We start from the raw sequence: 19295 nt of genomic DNA, 5'->3' as shown, positions 1-19295 counted from the left end.
TGGCCGTGATCCAGGCAGCTGGCAGCAGCGATGCTGGTTGTGAAGGTCCGAATGTATTTTGCTCTACAGTGCGTTGAGTACACTGTCTTATCTGGATACTTGGGGTCTTTGTACGGAATTTGAATAATCTACTTATACAGCACATATAACAAAGTATCTGCCCCCCCCACACACACACAAGGAATTGTGAAGCGGGTAGTGTGGGCCGATCAGAAGTGATACAGGAATGTTATCTGCTCCTATGAGTCGTGTCACACAAGTGATGACAGAGCCCGTGCTGTGGAAGGGGCTCTACCCACTGGGGGAGCTAATGGGTATGGCTTATCTAGTGCTGGGAGGAAGCGCTGAAGGCTACGTTGTGAAACAAGATCTAACTAGCACTTGCGCAATTTAAGAGATGGAGTGCTATGAATGGGCGCTATGAACGCGCATCTAAATAAATAATCAAAAAAGCACAAGGAATCTGTTTGGCACAGCCCTAGCAAGGAAGCCATGATCCATATTGCAAACATGGACAATGGACCCGCAGCACCATAGTTGGGAAGAAAAGACAGTCATACCTGCAGTGTATGGCTCCTCACACTACATTCTCTGGACTTTTCTTAGCTCGCCATTCTATCACTTAACACGAGGATGTATTCCTTCTCATAAACACACGTCCAGAAAGCATTCTCAACTTAGTACACACTAAAAGGCGCCTAAAACGGAGTTGTACGGGAGACCTACACATAGAAGCCCCGAGACACCGTGGAACCTCACTCGCGTGCAAGGGAATAGGATGATCCTGTTCAAATGAAGGTCACAGGGGCTTGGGGAAAAAGCTAAAATATATCTCTACAGCACACTCTAGTGGTCGCTTGCATTACCTGCACACACTGCTGATCCTAAATGGGAGATTTGAAGGTGCGAGGTGCATGCAGGCTTGTTACTTAAAAAATGGTTGGCTTGTGCAGCTTTACATTACTATTTTCTCTGGCAAAGTGAAGTTGTGTTTCCTATTATGACTGACATTTTGAATCACTCCGCCTTACAAGAGAAAGTGCGAGCATCACAGGGAAAAATCGATGCTAAAAAAAAAAAAAATTATGAATGATTCTGATTGGACCGTTGTGCTTTGAAATGTACTCAATAACAAGCAGTCACCAAGTGTGAGTGCTGTATGTGGATGTGTCCACTCTGCAAAAAACCAAAAACGTTCTATTAGTTCAAGCCGTGACGTTCTAAAGAAGCTCGCGCGGCAGCAGGGGGAGGCGCGCGCACGCCTGGCGCGGCAGCTCGGGGGGAGGGGGCCTGCTCTATTCACTTGCGGGAGCGATAATTGCTACCAGATGGTGGCTTCACTCCCACAAGTGAATCTCCGCACGTGCATGTGTTGCAATGGAACGCTTGCAAAGTTGTGGGTGAAAAAGGGGACCGATGGCTAAAGGTCTCCTCCTATGCAGCGCATGCGAGCTGCGTAAGCAAGACCTAAAAAGGGAGTAGGTCCAGTGCTAACATTTTAGCCAGCTTCACATTGTTCAAGCGTGCTATTGGATGGTTGCATTCGTACTGCCCCTCCGGCCTAGTAAACATGCTAAGAATGGTAGGCTGCGTGGTATTCCTTTCTGTTAGGCTCAACACCGCACTTTTTTTCATTGCCGTACTCCTTGGTGTCTCAGGCTGACTCTTACTCTTATCCTTGTGCCACTGAGATGTTGCTGAGGATGTGGGCGTTACCACTGCAGTTCTGGGTACAGACCTACTGTGTTTACCACTACCAGAGAGAATGTATCCCTCTTCTTCTGAGTGGACCTTCTACTCATTTATCCCCACCAACAGCAATGGTTCCAGTTTTTATGCAATGAAGGTGGTCCTCCCAGTTGATTGCGTGGTGTGTTTTCTGATGGGTCATTTGGCCTCCGGTACCATAGTTTGTACCAAGCTTACCACGAGTAACAGAGGTATGACAAATGGAGCATGTAGCAATGTTCTCCTCCTTTTAGCTAACCGTAAAGATTTCCCATACTGGGGAGCTTAACTTTTGTCTCCTGCTGGAGGTGCCACTTCCAATGCCGGATGAACTGGAGGGTGTGTGTTAAATTTGACTCTGTGGCTGTGCAGTACCACTACCTACTTCTGCTGAGGTGGTGCTTGTGATGGATGTAGGACGCTGCCGGCTCTTTGCTAATGTAAATATGGAAGCTGGAGGTCATGAAGGTGTTACCTGTGTTGGAGGTATGCGTGCTACATCCCTACTAGTCGCAGCCATTCTGGTTAGGGTAATAATGTTGGTCTCCATGTCTTCGGGGCTGGGAGTGATGTTCGTGATGGCTGGCTCATCATCATTATCCTGCTGTTCTACATCGACCTCCATAAGTCTAAGGCTTTCTGGAACCTTCCTTTTCCCTAGCCTGGTCTTGGGATGTGTCTCCCTCTCATGCTCTTAGTTGTGGCTCCGAAGTGAGATCAGGATCATCAGAAGGAATGCTTGGTGAAGAACTCGATGGACTAACCCTCCTTTTCCTTGCTCGGGATTTGGAAGACAATGGATCTCCTGAATGAGTGACTTCCTCTACTTCTTCCTTGCATGAGGCTCAATTTCCTGAACTGCCCCTACTCCGGGAGGAACAATACTACTATTGCGGGCAGTGGTTGTAGCTGTTGTTGTTCACCACTTATCTGTTCCCTCCTGCGTTGATTGTGTACTACTTTGAGATAGGTCAGGCTCAGCATCACTGGTTTGCACAATTAGGTTGGCTACCTCTTCTACACTCATCTGCTTGGGCCTGGGTTGGTGGGTTAGGCCCACTGATGCAGAGGTTCTGTTCCATCTTGCCCTCCGGACACCTCTGCTGCAGGCGTAATTTTTTTTGGTTGCCCAAACAAGGTGTAGGGGGGACCACCAGACGTAAGTGTCACTTCCTTCTTCTGTCCCTTCTTCTCAGCAACTTTCTTGGTCTTGGAGGACCTGGTACCTGCTTTCTTTGGGCCCATCTTCTTCAGATGTCAGCAGCACTCAGTTGCACAAGTTGCAGAGATGTCTGGTCAGGTCACAACACACGTCACATACAACAGCAGGACGTCTGTCTGGCAGTACAATGGGCGATATTAACAGACACCTCCTCCTCAGTCTTTTCTGCACCTAAAAGCAAAAAAGACAGAAGAACATCAGTCAAACATGGAATTTGTTGTGCTTTAATTTTGATTACTACTAGTGTACTGTGTAAAATCAGGAAGAGTAAGAATAGCAACGTACAAAAATACAAAAGTAGTGGAACCTGTTTGGCCTTAATATGTGCATCATGTGGGATGGATGCAGCCTCTGGGACCCGCAGCTGGCAATGGTGATGGAAGCAGTAAGCCAAGAGGAACAATGGAAAGACACGCAGGCCTATGTGGCAAAAACAGCATACTACTAAAACTACCACCACAAAATGGCCCCCAGCCACATGGTCACTCATCACAGACACAAGGGCAAGGTCCAGAAAACGATGAACTCAAACAGGCCTATATCACTATATGTATATGGCCAGGCAAAGGATGTCTGTTATACAACACAGCTTTAATGCAAAAAAAGAAAATCCGCATGGCTAAAAGGTTGGAAAGTTACACAACAACACATACACATGCAACAAAGGCTTTTATTTATCGCACACCCAAAAAGTTAACTACACCCCAAAAACCACATTATGAAATTCAATCCATGCCCTAAATGATGTTTAAAATCCAACACACAACATAGAAACATTTGCTTCAAGCACTCCTGATGAGTACTTCTGGGAGTCCGGGCCTACAGGCAGACTAGGCCACAAGTTTGGAAGCCTATGGCAAAAGCACAGTGGATGGTCCCACAAAATGGCCGCGACCACATGGCCTGGCCACCCACAACTACATGAAAAGAAAGAGAAGACAGACAATGCAGGACTATGGCAAAAGCACAGTGGATGGTCCCACAAAATGGCCACCACCACATGCCCTGGCCACTCACAACAACATGAAAAGAAAGAGAAGACAGACAATGCAGACCTATGGCAAAAGCCCAATGCTTGGCTTCCCAAAATGGCCGCCAACCACATGGTCAGCCCATGCACAATGTCAGGAAAGTACATACAAAGGACAGGAACAGGAAGTTAGAGTCTCTGGAGAACTTCCTTCCTCTTTTAAAAAAAAAAAAAAATGACTCCATGCTCCAAAAACTACAACCAAATGACAACCCGAGGAGTTTTTTTTAGCAAAATGAACAAAATCATCATTTTCGAGAAGGTTTTATGCAGCTCGAGAGATATTGTTCACCTGATTGCAAATTCGGCGTGTTCAGCATCGCAAACTGTACAAAAAGTCATCATCGTGTGCGCGAACATGCAGAATGAGCGAGCAAAGAAGATAAAAACTGTAAGTCCGCGTTGTTGCGCTGTGCAGAGCTGAACTCCTAGGGTTACCTACTGGCTGAAAAGCCCTATTTATTTAACACACATACAAAAACTGAAATTGCACACCAAAAACCACATTTTGCAATTCAATCCAAAGCCATCCATGCCTTACATGATGTTAAAATTCAACAGACAACACAAAAACAGTTGTTTAACTTTCATGCACCCATGGTGACTGATGATGAGTAGTACCTCTGGGCCTACTGGCAGAGAAGGCCACAAGCTTGGAGGCCTATGTCAAATGTACAGTGGCTGGTCCCACAAAATGTCCGCCGCCACATGGCCAGGCCCCCCACAATAACAAGAAAGTACATACTCCGTCTTAGCAGAGGAGCCGCCCCTGATTTGGGGCCTCGAACCGTGAAGGGTCACCCTCCAACTTTTATCCTCATAAAATGAGGGACTATCGTTTCACCAAGGTACCTATCTGGCCAAATGTATTTGCAAGTTTTTAGATGTAATTTGGGTTCTAACTTACGCAGTCTCTATAGACATGCTCCCCTTTGCACCTTTGTTTTTATAAAGATGACAACCTATATCAAGCTTTCTATAAAGAAGGCCACTGCCCACTGGGGCTCCTGCTATTATATGTAAAGTTAAACGGATTTGTGCATTTCTGTAGGACTGAAGCCGAGAGGCAACCGAGCACTAACATTTAAAAAACACACGGCCCTCCGTTTACAAAAAATATACATAAAAAAAACAAAACCTTCCAAACAGATAGGTGTCTGTGAAAATCCTACTACAAACAATTTTCAATCATTAAATTTGCTGAAATTGCAATTATAGGTACCCTTACTACTGATTTTGGCAGGGGTGTACAAGGTTATATTTAACGATTCGCATTTGTTTCAGCAGGACTTTTCTTTGGCACTGAACGTGATCTGAATGACAACTGCGTGGGGAAATACACTTTCTAAACATGAATCTGGATCCTGGGGACTTTTTGTGTGAACCGATGAAGGCTACCTTTGTATAAATACTACTGAGCTGAACACAGGAGTTGAAATGTTCTCAACTAATAATTAAGCTGCGACCTGCAGGCACAATTGTGTTAAGAGAGAGTTACAACTGACTTCGACCAATTACTCCATCAAAAACACGCACTGTTATTTGAAGAAACCAGCTATTACACATCTAATGGTAGCACACGTCACTTACATTTTGGTGACAACTGTTCAACTCCATATTTGCAGTTTTTCCGCGTTTCGAGTTTTATAGTATTCTTCTGTTGCTACTAAATAACATTTTTGGTTTGTTTACAGCTTTTTGGAGACGTGCATGCATTGGCCTGCCTCTAACTTGCACAGATGGCAATTTGCAAATATGTTATATTAGCATTTCCTAGAATCTTCGAAATTAGGGAACTGTGCCATTTATGGGAATTAGCATAATTCACACATTGAACTGAATGACAGAATATCTCCAAATATGCAACTTTAGCTCAAAGTCATCTATCTGTATCATGAGTGTAGAGTGAAACCACAAACATTGTGATATGCTTTTTGGTGGCGAGTAAAATAAATAAATGCTCTATGTTTATTTAGAACGAGAAGCAGCACAACGAATGCATAGAAGGCATCTCGGTAAGTCAAAGACAATTCAAGTAGTAATCTGACGTGAAGTTACTTACTCTTTGTAAAATCTTGCTACTAACATGAACAATAAAATTATCCCTCACGCCCTTTCTAAGTACCATATATTTAGCTTTATACACGTTTAGTTCCAGGCCCCTAGAATTGCAAAAACTTTAACATTTATCAATTAAAATTTGGAGCTCCATAGCAAAAAGAAGAATTGGTATCTTTCTGTTGTTCAGATGGGGAATCATTTCTACATTGTTCCAGAGCCTCTACAACGTCATTCATATATAAAGAGAACAGCATTGGCACGAGAACACAGTCCTGGGGCACACCTCACTCAATGGGCTTGTAATCGGTCAATTCTCCATTTGGACCATAACAAACTTGAGTATAGTTTTTCTCATAGGGCCCCCATATTTATCAAAACTTGCCATAACTTTGAACGTGGGATAAGATTAAACGCGGCTCCTAAATCAAGAAAAGCCACATAAATCTTTTGATTGTGTATTAAAACATATTTCCATTATGAAATTGAAAATCTTAAAATCTGGTTAATTGTACTAACTTTTGCTCTAAACCCTGCCTGAAGTGGGGACAGACAGAATTTTGTTTGTATCAGCCCAATCATGAAGTTTCTCTAAAATGTGGTTTGCAAAAATCTTTGGAGTATTATCATTAATGCTGATGGGCCTATAATGTGAGGGATCACTTGCATCAACCTCATTACAAAAATGTTTATGATTTCTGCATCGCGACAGGAATCTGGCACTTTACTCCCACAAGCTACTGCATTTGATAATAAGATTAAATATGTTGTCCAAATCTTGGGCTCTGTTTTATATAGCTATCCGGGCATGGAGCCTTAACAGATGTTTGGGGAATCAATGGCTCTATTAGTATCATCAAGGCTAAAAACAACAGCGGCAGTCACTACTGCCAACGTTGTAATATCTGGTATGGCAGAGATGTCTAGGCTGCTACTACTCCGAGATGTAATAATGATGAGATTTAACTTTATCAGACTTGTTTTGAGCCACTAGACACCAGAATAATCTTGAATCATTGTTTAACTACAAGTTAACAGATCTTGCCAAAGTTTTTCGACCCAACCTTTTTGCCTTGTTCAAAAGTGACTTATAAGTGCGTCTTGCTTTGCTAATTTAGGTCCGATCATCATCTAAGATAGCCAGACTTAGCGAGATCTTAGTTGCTTTACATACTTGATCAAACCACTTTGACTCCTTAGGAGAGTTGGATTCTGCATGAAATACATCCTTATAAAAATCCTTTTGTAACTCTCCAAACAGCCAGTTATGTATGTTTAAAATAAGAATTTCTATTTCGTTAACTCCCACATATTCTGCCAAGTATTTAATATAAAGAGTGTAAAGCTGCGAATATAGTTTCAGATTAATCATAATATTTGGCTAAATCACATAGCAGGAATTATTGGTTACGAGAGGGGCTGGTACTATAGTTGTGCAAATATTATTGTCTTGCCTCAAAGATTCTCCCATAAATGTTACTTCCAAGGAGATATGGTCCTTATCAGATCGTGTTACCACTTTCATGTGGGTCAGAAGACACTATAATCTTACATCAATAAAGATGTAATCTATAATACAAATGCACTCTCCTCTCTGAAAAGTTGGTGCTCTATTGGGAGTAGAGACGGTACACCCATTGCATGCCCTAAGTCCCCTACTGACTGTTAGAGAGGCTAATTTTAGTGCAATACTAGAGAGATTTTTCCTTGGTTGTCCTGCCAGTGATTAGATACCCCAAGTTTCATCTTCGTCACCTGAAATCTTCCTTAAATAAATTGAAGGCTCATAAGAAGTATTAAAATACCCTGCCACTATAATTGTTTTATTTATCTGTACGTTGTCTAAAACGTCTTCCAAAAGGAATAGTGTGGGTGATTTATCGGATGTCCTTAAGGTTCTAACATAAATATTTAAAAGGGCCAAAAAGAGTCTTATTGTAAAAGTCACAATAATCTCCATTAAATCATCGCAATCTATGTTCATTAATTTGAATGAGCTAATATATTCATTCCTAATTGAAATCATGAGACCCCCAATTGCTCTCCCAAATCGCTCTGCGGGTTTTTGCTCTACTCTAAATGTGGTAAACCCATCAATAAAAACTTTTTCTGTGGCCAAAGTTTCTTGAAGCATACTAATATCCTGTTCGTCTATATATGACTCCCAATCAGGTTCAATCAATTTTGAGCCTAGACCAGCTACATTCCACAATAATAATCTAATACCAGGTGGGAAAAAATAAGTACTGGAAGACCTATGCCCAAGAAGTGAACATGGTATCCCATCTAAATATGTGTTCTCATTCCTATCTATCTTGTTGTGCATCTAAGTTGACCTAAACAGACTAGATTGATGCATTTTCTATAGTACAGCAATTTCTTAAAAGTTTATTTGCGTTTACAACATATGGACTAAACCTGTCCTTATTCACCAATACATTTTCTATGATGCAACAATTTGTTGATGGGTTACTCGTGTTAGCAACAACCGTCAATATCATTTTTCATCACCTTGGAGTTTACAACAGGTACCTTGCAGTTTACAACAGGTATTCTTGTTTTTTTTGCCATGGTTTTTGCAAAACTTTATTATTCAGGAACCGGACAGGCCCTCATCAAATCTACACAACAACAAAAAAACTGTTCCATGTCCAAGGTGTTTTTCTGGATTAAAAAAAGTACTTATTACCATGATACGGGCGGCACTGGAAGGAACTACCTTGTTTGTGGATGTGCTCTTTATAAAAGGGCAGCATGTTGTAACTTTGATTGAAGTCCTTCAATGGCTGAAGTCAGCTAACAAGATAGAAAAGCACACCCTTTTTCTGCCAAACCAATAGGATTAGGACAAATTTACCAATGTGCAATACCACGTCTCAAGAGGGAGGTTGAGCAATGAAGGGAAGTAGTAACTCAATAACTTGTTTTATATATAGCCCAGCCCTACATTGGCCTCTTCTCTAACTTCTAAAGTATGTACATTTTACTATTACCCAATCTATAGTGCTCGATTTACCAACCTCTTAAGAATGGATGAGTAAGCCTGCCTTGCAAGAATCCAGTTCATAAACTCTAGGAAAGAGCACGCACTGAATGTTCTTAGCAGGGAGACCTCAACTCAATGAGGCATCCTTTTGGAATTTGCATATGTCAGGCACTGTCCAATTTATGAATGCCAGATGGGTTAACCTATTGGGTGGATTAACCCCTAACACCCACTATAAGAATAGTTAAAAAAAAGATTGTGCATTTGTATAATGATTTTTTAGTCCAAATTATACATTGAACTTTAACGTCCTGCTGTTAGATACGATAATTTATTTGAATCATCAAGGTTAATGCATAATGTTACATTGACAGCCAACACGTGTTTCGCCCCTTGAGGTAGGCAAGCCTCAGGCTTTTTCAAGGCTAGTATAATCCATAGCATTGTAACAATACATATAATACACAACAATACATAAACATTTATTATAACAATAAAAATTCATGTCGTGCCAAAAATGAAGCCAACACCACAAAATTAAACACACAACAAACAGCTGTTTCAGAAAGACAGTTTATGAGAAAAAGAGAACATCAAAAATATTTAAAATTAGACATCTTGAGGAGAAAGATCATTAATGTTATTCATATCAAATTATGAACAGGTAAGTACCAAGTTACATGATACATCCTTAGTAATATTCACCTTTAATATATGCATTTTGTTAAACTTATTACATAATAGTACATCTGCATGCAAAGTGGTTTATTTTTATTGCAACTCATAAGTTTTGTAGAGACTATATGGTAGTTGTGAGACATAGGCACCAGAAATTAAAAATCACCAAGGAGTCAATAGTGAGGCCCGATATTCCCAGTGAGCCAATGGTAAGGCAGAGGGAAAGTTACAGAAAGAATATTTTTATCAAATACATATTGAGTTTAAGGAATTCAAGCTTAATGCCTACCCCTCAACAGTATAAGGTAGAATCTTCAATCTGGGCAAGACAAGAAAAGAGAAGGCATACGATGTTAGACAAAAGGTCCGACTTGCGGGGTCCCTCAGAGGGGGGTGTAGCAAGTAATTCTTGCTCAAAGTACTTCATTACCTCTAACTTTAAATCATTATTGATATATAAAAAAATTGCAAGCGGATAAGATAAGGAAAAACAAATTGTGTTCCTGTGATTGAGAGGTGGGAAGCACAACCCCACACAAAACATAACACATAACACAAAAAGTGCATGAGAAGTTGCAAAGGGAAGCAAATGCTGTCATATTACTAAGTGGTGGGAGGCCCGCCATCAAATGTATATCACATAACTAGGGAACGCCTGTTAAAAATCGGGGTCTCTAGTTGGCAGAGGTATGTACCTTTGTCTAAATAGGGTGAGGGGGATACACACTTTAGATAATCCCTGCTCACCCCCTTGGTAGCTTGCCATGACCAGACAGGCTTATGCCAAAGGCAATGTGTTAAGTATTTGTACTCAAAACACACAGTAATACAGTGATAACACCACAATTGAACACCACACTAGTTAAAAAAAATAAAGTATGTTTACCTAAACTCAACAAGACCAAAATGACAAAAATCCAACATACAATTGTAAGAAAATTTACTTTCAAAAGGTTTATCAACTGAGTCCATAGAAAAATGTTTTGGTGCATGATTTCTTGCAAAGCACCTGTCGTTGCAATAATCACCAAGCCGACACAGCTGCAGCGATGGGAAGTGTTGAAAAACAAAGATGCGTTGTTTCCTGAGACGTTCGTGGATGCGATGCGACAGTTCCACTGGGCACAGGGAAGCGGTGCACTGGGTCTGTTCTGTAGGGGGAAGCAATGAGTCAATTCTGAGACAACTCCGTTCCGCTGGTGATGCATTGGGGAAAACTTACCACACTGAAATGATGCATGGAAATCTGGGATGCGTCAGCAAACTATGCGGCGGCATCGAGAGGTGCTGCGTCAATTTTTTCAGCCGCTATCCCTCGATACATCAATTCTTGCAGCGGTGACAGGTGCTGCATCGGTTTTGGAAATGGCGCGGAATGCAGGAGATTCTTCTTGCACCAAGGCATTGCATCGGAAAACTGCTGCAAGAAGAGCAATGCGTCGATTTTCTTGCTGTCGTGTTGCTTTCCAGCTCCCAGCAGCAAAAACAACCTCCAGAGGCCCCACACAGGCACACTCTGCTGAAGAAACCAGGAGCAGACCCCGCAGTGCTAAAGAACTACAGGCCTATCTCTCAGTTACCATTCCTCTCAAAAATACTGGAACAACATGTATTAAAATCCCTGTCCATGTACTTGGAGTCTCACCACCTACTTCATGAACGACAGGCAGGGTTCCGAGCGCATCACAGCACCGAGTTGGTGATGCTCTCGGTGCTGGATGAATTGAGAGGCCTGGCTGACGGTAAGAAACCGAGCGCCCTGATTTTGTTAGACCTTTCAGCGGCGTTCGATACCGTCAGCCATGCTCTGCTTCTGGAAAGAGTGAGTGATTTTGGTATCAAAGGCCTGGCCCTCAGTTGGTTGCAATCCTTCCTTTTGGGAAGGACCCAAAGGATACAACTTGGGGAAGAAACTTCCGAAGTGGGGATGCTAGAATGTGGGGTGCCCCAGGGCTCGGCCCTGTCCCCACTTCTATTTAATCTATACCTGCAACCTCTGATTGCTTCTCTGGCGTGCATGGGCTGTACAGTATTTACCTATGCGGACGACACGCAGCTGTTGCTGAGTGTCGATAACACAAGTGCGCACAACTCCAAACCCAGAACATCTTGAGGTACACGGTCCAATGGATGACGGAAAATCTTTTAAAAATCAACCCAGACAAGACCGAGGTATTGGTGATTCCATCTGCCACCTCACCATGGTGCGACCTCTATTGGCCCGCGGAGTTAGGCCCGGCTCCAAAACCTAGCCTGAATGTAAAGAGCCTGGGGATCAAACTAGACTGCGACCTATCAATGGTCAATCAGATCTCTTCCGTGGTGGGTAGCTGCACCAACATTATCCGACAGCTACGGAAGTTAGTCCCCGTTATCTCCCAATCCATGATGCGCTCTATTGTCGCAGCCACCGTGATCTCGAGGATAGATTACGGAAATGCCCTCTACCTCGGCCTGCCGAAAACCCTGACAAATAGGTTACAGGTTGTTATGAACATTGCTGCACGTCTCATCTTTAGGCTGCCAAGACGATCCAAAGCATCTCCCCGGTTACAGAGCCTTCACTGGCTCCCTATTAAAGAGCGAGTGGAATTTAAAAATCTGTGTATAGCTCATAAGGCAATCTATGGTTTGGCGCCCGCCTACATCAAAGACCGCATGGTGGTGTACAGTCCAATGAGAACTCTTAGATCTTCAGACTCTCAATTATTGGTCTGTCCCCGGTACAAACTTGTAACCAAGGGAGGAAGAGCCTTCTCTGTGTTAGTTCCTCAGCTATGGAATACACTACCTGAGTCGCTGCGCAGGGAAGAGAACCTCCTACGCTTTAGAAAGGGGCTAAAAACACTGCTGTTTAGAAGGTCCATGAGTGCTATCTAGGCTAGTGGATGCTTTTTCTGTATTGCTAAGTTATTGTTCGTACCATCGATTTCCGAGCGCCTAGAGACCTGCAGGTGATTGGGCGCGTTATAAATCAAAAATAACAATAACAATAACAACAGGCAATTCTTGGCAGGTCAGCAAGGAAGTTCAGCGGAGCTGCGATGATGTCTTTGTGTTCCTAAGCCTTCAAAACATGAGGCAAGCTCTACTCAAACCCTTGGAGACTTTCCTCAAGCAGGGAACACAGCACACAACAAAGTCCTTTTGCTTTCCTTGCAGAAACTGCAACTGAAGGCAGACCCCAGACATACAGCAAGGGCAGTACTTCTCCTCAGGTTCTCCAGCTCTACTCCTTGGCACAGGTTCTTCTTGATTCCATAACAAGTAGTCTAAAGTTTTAGGTCTAATACTTATAACCCAAACTATCTTTGTTCTCTTGTGGCAGAGAAGTCCTGTGCTCAGTCAAAACTAGCTCTGCCCTCTCTGGCGCAGCTTCCTGACAGGAGGTGGAGACAGCATTGTTGAAAGCAGGCCAGGCTCATTCAGGTGAAAGTAAATCTTCTCCCCCTACTCTAATCGCAGCCCAAGTCTATTCAGCCCAGCCTTGACTCATCCAGACACTCTGGATCCACTGCATCTCTCCAGCCCACAGTCAGACAGCCTATACACATCCTAGCAGAGTCACACTGGATGGCTAAGCAGGAAAATACCTCCTTTCTAAAAGTGGTATTTTCAAACACAGAATGCATAAATCACCCTCACAAAAAGATGCATTTTAACATTCTGGGTTCAGGCATACTAAACTTGAATTCTCTATCTTACTCCAATAGGAAGTTATATTTATAAGATGTTACAAATAATAAACTCCCATTCTTCCCTATGGGGCAAAATTACCTTCCAATAGTGAAAAACAAAATTGCCAGTATTTCACTATCAGGACATGCTACACACACCAGTACATGTCCTACCTTTCACATACACTGCACTCTGCCCAGGGGGTACTGTGGACCTACTGTAGGGGTGCCATTCATGTAAGAAAAAGAGAAGGTTAGAGCCTGGCAAGTGTGTTCAGTAGCCAGGTCGACATGGAAGTTTGCAGAAACTGCGCACAGACACTGCGCTGGCAGGTCTGAGTTAGCTTTTCAGGGCTACTCATGTGGGTGGTACAATCATTGCTGCAGGCCCACTAGCAGTATTTGATTTACAGCCCCTGGCACACTTAGTGCACTTTACTAGGGGCTTACCAGTAAATCAAATAGGCCAATCAGGGAAAACAAATTGTTACAACAATTTCTACAGGGAGCACTTGCACTTTGACACTGATCATCAGTGGCAAAGTGCCCAAAGCATCTATGCCAGCAAAACGAAATCCAGCACAGCATCAGAAATACAGGAGGAAGAGGCAAAAAGTCAGGGGAAACCACGCCAAAGATGCCAAGTCTAATATTGCCAAATCCACAAAAGCATTTGGAAATAAGCAAGAAAATCGCCATTGTGCCACTAAGAGGCGGGCAACAACCCACCTATGCAATATCAAAAAACTAGGGACACCAAAACCACAAAGTATTGGGAGATAAACAAGAGAAATGCCCTCATGCTGCCCCATACCATGTTTACCTTTCTGAATTCAAATACAAGTAAAACGCACTGTATGGTGGATATAACTCTGTCTGGTCTCTATGGTCACTGATAAAACAAACACTACATGGTCGATTTTTTAGGTGTACCTGAAGTAGTAAAGTTAAACCCTCCCTTTTCAACACATACATGACTGACCCTACCTGGTCAACACCATCAGATCACATGGACTCACCATCATCTCCTTCGCTGATGACACCCAGCTCATTCTCTGGCTGTCAGAAGACCTCTCCACCACCAGAGCCAACTTTCACAGATGTATGATGAACGTTGCTGGCTGAATTAAGTATAACTGTCTCAAGCTAAACACGGACAAGACAAAAGACCTCATCTTTGGTAACAACACTTCACCATAGAACACCGCATGATGGCCTGCTCAACTCAACACATCCTCCGCCCGACAGACCACACCTACAACCTTGGCATCATCTTGGACAGCAAGCTATCTATGAAGAAACAGATAAACACAGTCTCATCCGCATGCTTCCACACTCTAGGCAGGCTCTGCAAGATCTTAAGGTAGCTCCCACTCAACACCAGAAGGACCGTCAGACAGGCCCTTGTGGCCATCAGGCTGGACTATGGGTACACACTCAACATAGGAGTCAACGCATGCTTCCTGAAGAGACTACAGACAATACAAAATTCAGCGGCAAGACTTATCTTTTTCCTTCTCATTTGGGCACTTTTTTACATCCCACCTTAAGAAGCTACACTGGCTTCAGCTCCAGAAGAGATGCCAGTTCAGGATGTTGATAAATCAATACTGTACTAAATACACCGGTAGAGGTGTTACTCAGTGGCCAGGGCAGCTGACTCCGGAGAACAGGGCTCATGGATCAATCCCTGTCTCCGGGGGCAGCTCAGCTCAGCACCATGTGACTCTGGGCAATAGCTCCCTTAATCTCCATGATGGCCCCCAGTGCCTGAGACCCGTATGGGTGAGTAGTTTGCGCTTTACAAATACCGGATTTACAGATTTCTCATAACTGCCGTTCAAAGCTTGAAACAACCTTACCCCACACCTTAGGACCACCCCATCCCTCCGGCAATTCAGGAAAGAACTCAAGACCTGACTGTTCGAATGAACAGATCACCTGAAGCAGTTAGCAATTCCAGAGCCTTGAGCCCCTCATGGGTGATACACAGTGCTTTATGAATCCTTGATTGATTGTGTTAAGGTTAGAGGTTAACATTTGCAGTCATACGTGATATGTTGAATTTGAGTCTTGGAATGATTCTAAATTGATAAGGATGCTATAGTGAACCGAATTATTAGGTTCAACATATTGGACCAAAATAAACCTGCATGGGCTATAATTCCTATTGTAGTATGGTTAACTCCCATGGGAGAGAGTGACAAAAAAATATTGGTAGATACCATTTAGGCTATCTTTGAATAATCGTTATCCTTGGTCATATAAAGATAAGGGTGCCGAAGGAACTAGTATAGTGGGTGGAACTCCTCTCAGACATGTAATCAGGAGGCCAACAGTTAGGAATTATATGGGGGTTAAACAGAATTAGTCAAGGAAGGTACAGCACTAATCTTGCATTAAAGATACAGGAGAAGTTCGGCCATCTTGAAAAGTATATCATAGTATAGAACCCAGCCTTTTTCCAACTACTTTACAGTCTGACATTTGACTGAACTTTCTCTAGACCCATTGAACTTTTTTAAAGAGATGTGAACCTAAAACGAAAAACAGCAGACCAGTGCACCATAGCTTCTATCACTTACTTCTTCCTGTCCTTATGTCTTGCCACTCTTTTCTCTCCATACTCATTTCCTCTGCTTCTTCTTTTCCTCTCTTCTCTTCTCACCACTCTCTTTTGTACCTTTCTCTTTGCTATGTAGCCCACTCAGCCTTTTCACTTTTCAGTACTTATTTCTAAGCATGGGCGAATTTTGCGAATCTCGCGTTCGCGAATTTTGCGGATTTGCGAACTCGCAATCCGCAAAATCCGCAAATTCTCGCGAATTTGCGGATTTTTTTTTGTGTTTGCGCGGGTTTCTGCCAGTTCGCGAGGGTTTTGTACAATTTCGCAAATTGCGAACTTACCTGTCGGGTCGCAAGTTTCGCGAACTTGTTGTTTCTACGTGTCCAGCCTGTTTGGGACACTCTTCTTCATCACTGCCACTCTCTGTCACCACTGCCACTCTCTGACTACTCATGCCACCCTCTGGCCCACCCATGCCACCCTCTGTTTCATCACAGCACCCTCTGGTTGTCCAGGCAGTGTACATTATTGTGGCAACGCAAGCACACCTTCCCTGCCTCAAGTGACCTGAATTAATTTGGGGCTGATTAATGTGTCACAGAATATTTTTTTAGCTGGCACCTGCTTCCTTAGTGCTTCCTGATTAGTGATCTTTTGCACTTGCTAAGTGCTTTCATTGTTGCAAAATTAGTTACAACACCTGCCCTGCCCCAACTGACAATAATGAATTAGGGGCTGATTAATGGATTTTAACTTCCAGCCTGGCTCCTGCTTGTCTCCCTTAGCTGTAATTCAGGACCTTTGTGGCATATGTGTAACTATTCTGAGGTTCAGAGCAGGGTCACATAATAGTTGCAACTGGCAACTGAACTCTGGAGGGGCCCCTCAGGAAGCACTACAGGAAATGGCTACTAATGATGAGCCTGAACTTTTGAACCTGGTAAGTAGTTTCAGTTTTGCTAAGATCGTATTTCTGCAATTTTGCACTTATTCGCGGGGCGCGAAGTTGTACTGGGAAGCCGCGAACTCACGCAAACAGTGCGAGCAGTGCGAGCAAAATCCGCTGCTCGCGGATTTGCGGATTTTGCGGGAGATTCGCAAATCTCGCGGATTGCGAATTTACCGAAAATCCGCAAAATCCGCGAGCGAAACGGATTTTCCGCCCATGCTTACTTATTTCCCTTCTTTCTTATACTTTCCTTATTTTTCCTGTCCTTCTTGTTCATTTTACCCTCTTTTCTTCTTCCCTTCATGCCTTTTCTCCCGTTCTCTCCCACTCCTCTCCATCTCACCTGTTTTGCTTCCTCACACATGTATTCCCCATTTTTTCTTACATCCTTTTATCCTCGTCTTTTCTGTAAAAACAAATCAGGTATTTGTAAAGTGCGAACTATCTCACCCTTACCGGTCTCAATGCACTGAGGACCGTCTTGGAAAGTAAGCAAGCTATTTCCCAGAGTCACATGGTGCTGAGCTGATCTGCTGCTGGGATCGAACCGTGAGCCCTCTACATCCGAAGTCAGCTGCCCTGGTCACTGCACCACACCTCTCCACTACTTTTCTGTAGATTGTTTCTGTCTCCATCTACCCTCTTACTTTCTTTTTAGCATTGACAACTGGGGTAGGTGATAGCAGATATGATCTGTGCCACTCAAGCCTGTTCTGGGCCTTCAGATGTACATGGTCTTCACTGGAGAACCAGGAAGACTCACCCCATGACAACAAAAAAAACGTCTCCGAGATTTTTGCCCCATAAGCATAGGCAATCATTGGTTGTAGGGCTGCACTGCAAAGTATATTCCTGTGGCTGAGCCTGAAAGATGTTGAGAGGAGACTGGTTAGGGGATTTCCCCAAGGTTGTGCTTTGATGTGGGGCTCATTTCCATTGCTCACTGTGCACACACCTACAACTGTCCCTACCCACTTCACTTACAAACGCCATGTAAGGCATTGAGCAATGAGGAGGGCTATGAACCTGGAACATGCAACGCATGTTACACAGCTAATTTTGCATGCACATAATACAAAATGTTTAGGTTATCCGACTGAGCTTACAGGCTCAGTTAGAGTCACTAAAGTATCACATACATACAGTGAGACAACATGGATCATGGTGACAATCCTGATGCTCCTTTCATGAAATGCGAGTCAGAGTGTACAAGCAACTGGCTCCATCGTGAGAGCAAACAGTAGACACTGGACACCAGTGCCTAGTGCCCCACTCCAACTCCCTGACAATCAATAACTCTTTGATGGCTTTCACTCTAGCTCAGACAGCAGTTGTAACCAGCTAAAATTATATGTACGCAGTGTCTCCAACAGGAAATCCCAACTAACTATGTCAAACGCCTTCTCGGCCTTGTCGAGAGACACTACAACATAGTTCTTGAGAGAGTGTTTGACATGTGTAAACTGCCACAGATTGTGCTCCTTCTGGAACAAATCCAGATGGGCCTTCAATCTGTCCCCACAGGCATTCCTGATGATCTTCAAGTCAGTATTTATCTTATCATTCTTTAAGATTCCACCAGCTTCCTACCATGTTTAAATACTCCCACTATCTGGTCTTCTCTCATAGATTCTGGGAGCTGGAATATCACCACTGCTTCAGTCCATATTTTCAAAAGCTTATTTATTAGTAAGTCAAAGGCACATTGGAAAAATTCAGATGAAATACAATACAACCCCAGGGGTATATTTATGAGAGCTTTGCTTCATTCTTGCACCTCGCAACATGTTACATGCATGAGACAACATGATTTATGAAGCCACGCAAAGCCACTTTGGGTGGCTTTGAATGACTTCGAAAATCTGGAGTAATGCAACACAATCCAATTGGCTGCATTACCTTACTCTGCACAACAAAGGTGTCCGTTTGGCATTGCAGGTGGATCTTCTCATGCAACTCCCATCTTTTTTTATGCATTCCCAGATTTACAAGGACTTGTAACCTTGGGAATGCGCCAAAAGGAGAAATATCTTAATTTTACGTAATTGTTCCTCTTTCTATGTGTGCTGCTGCATACATAGAAAGAGGAAAAGCCTCTCAGGATTGTTTTTGAGCAGGAAGGTGCCCATTGCTGCACAAAAACAATACTGCCTACAGACTAGGCACCCTTGCACCATGGTACAAGGGTACCTGTGTTGGCGCTAGGCTGCCAAAATGGAGCCAGCACAGGGGCATGGGACAGAATTGAGCCTTATTTGATAAATACAGCCAAACCTGCTATTCCCCTATGACTCAGGGCTGTGCAGCAAGGTGATTTGCTGCGCTGTGCTGCCCTGTACCACAAATTTCATAAATATGGCCCCCAGTGTCCTGCCCCCTATACATAATGTCCAATGCAGAG

The 19295-nt window shown here is 43.3% G+C and overlaps 1 protein-coding gene across 2 annotated transcripts in view; it reads left to right on the top strand.

Moving 5' to 3' along the window:
* The window catches only part of LOC147709243 (transmembrane protein 229b-like), an 85981-nt gene that overhangs the window by 50237 nt on the left and 16449 nt on the right, over window positions 1–19295 (top strand). The window contains exon 2 of one of the 2 annotated variants that reach the window (XM_086927804.1): window positions 5957–5995. The exons of the other annotated variant lie outside the window; for it this stretch is intronic. The gene's annotated coding sequence lies outside the window, so the exon portion shown is untranslated. The remainder of the gene's footprint in view (window positions 1–5956; window positions 5996–19295) is intronic. 2 annotated transcript variants of the gene reach the window in all.

This window comes from Lissotriton vulgaris, chromosome 6, assembly GCF_964263255.1.
Source record: "Lissotriton vulgaris chromosome 6, aLisVul1.2, whole genome shotgun sequence".
Taxonomy (NCBI): Eukaryota; Metazoa; Chordata; class Amphibia; order Caudata; family Salamandridae; genus Lissotriton; species Lissotriton vulgaris.
This window is presented reverse-complemented; position numbering and strand designations above follow the sequence as displayed.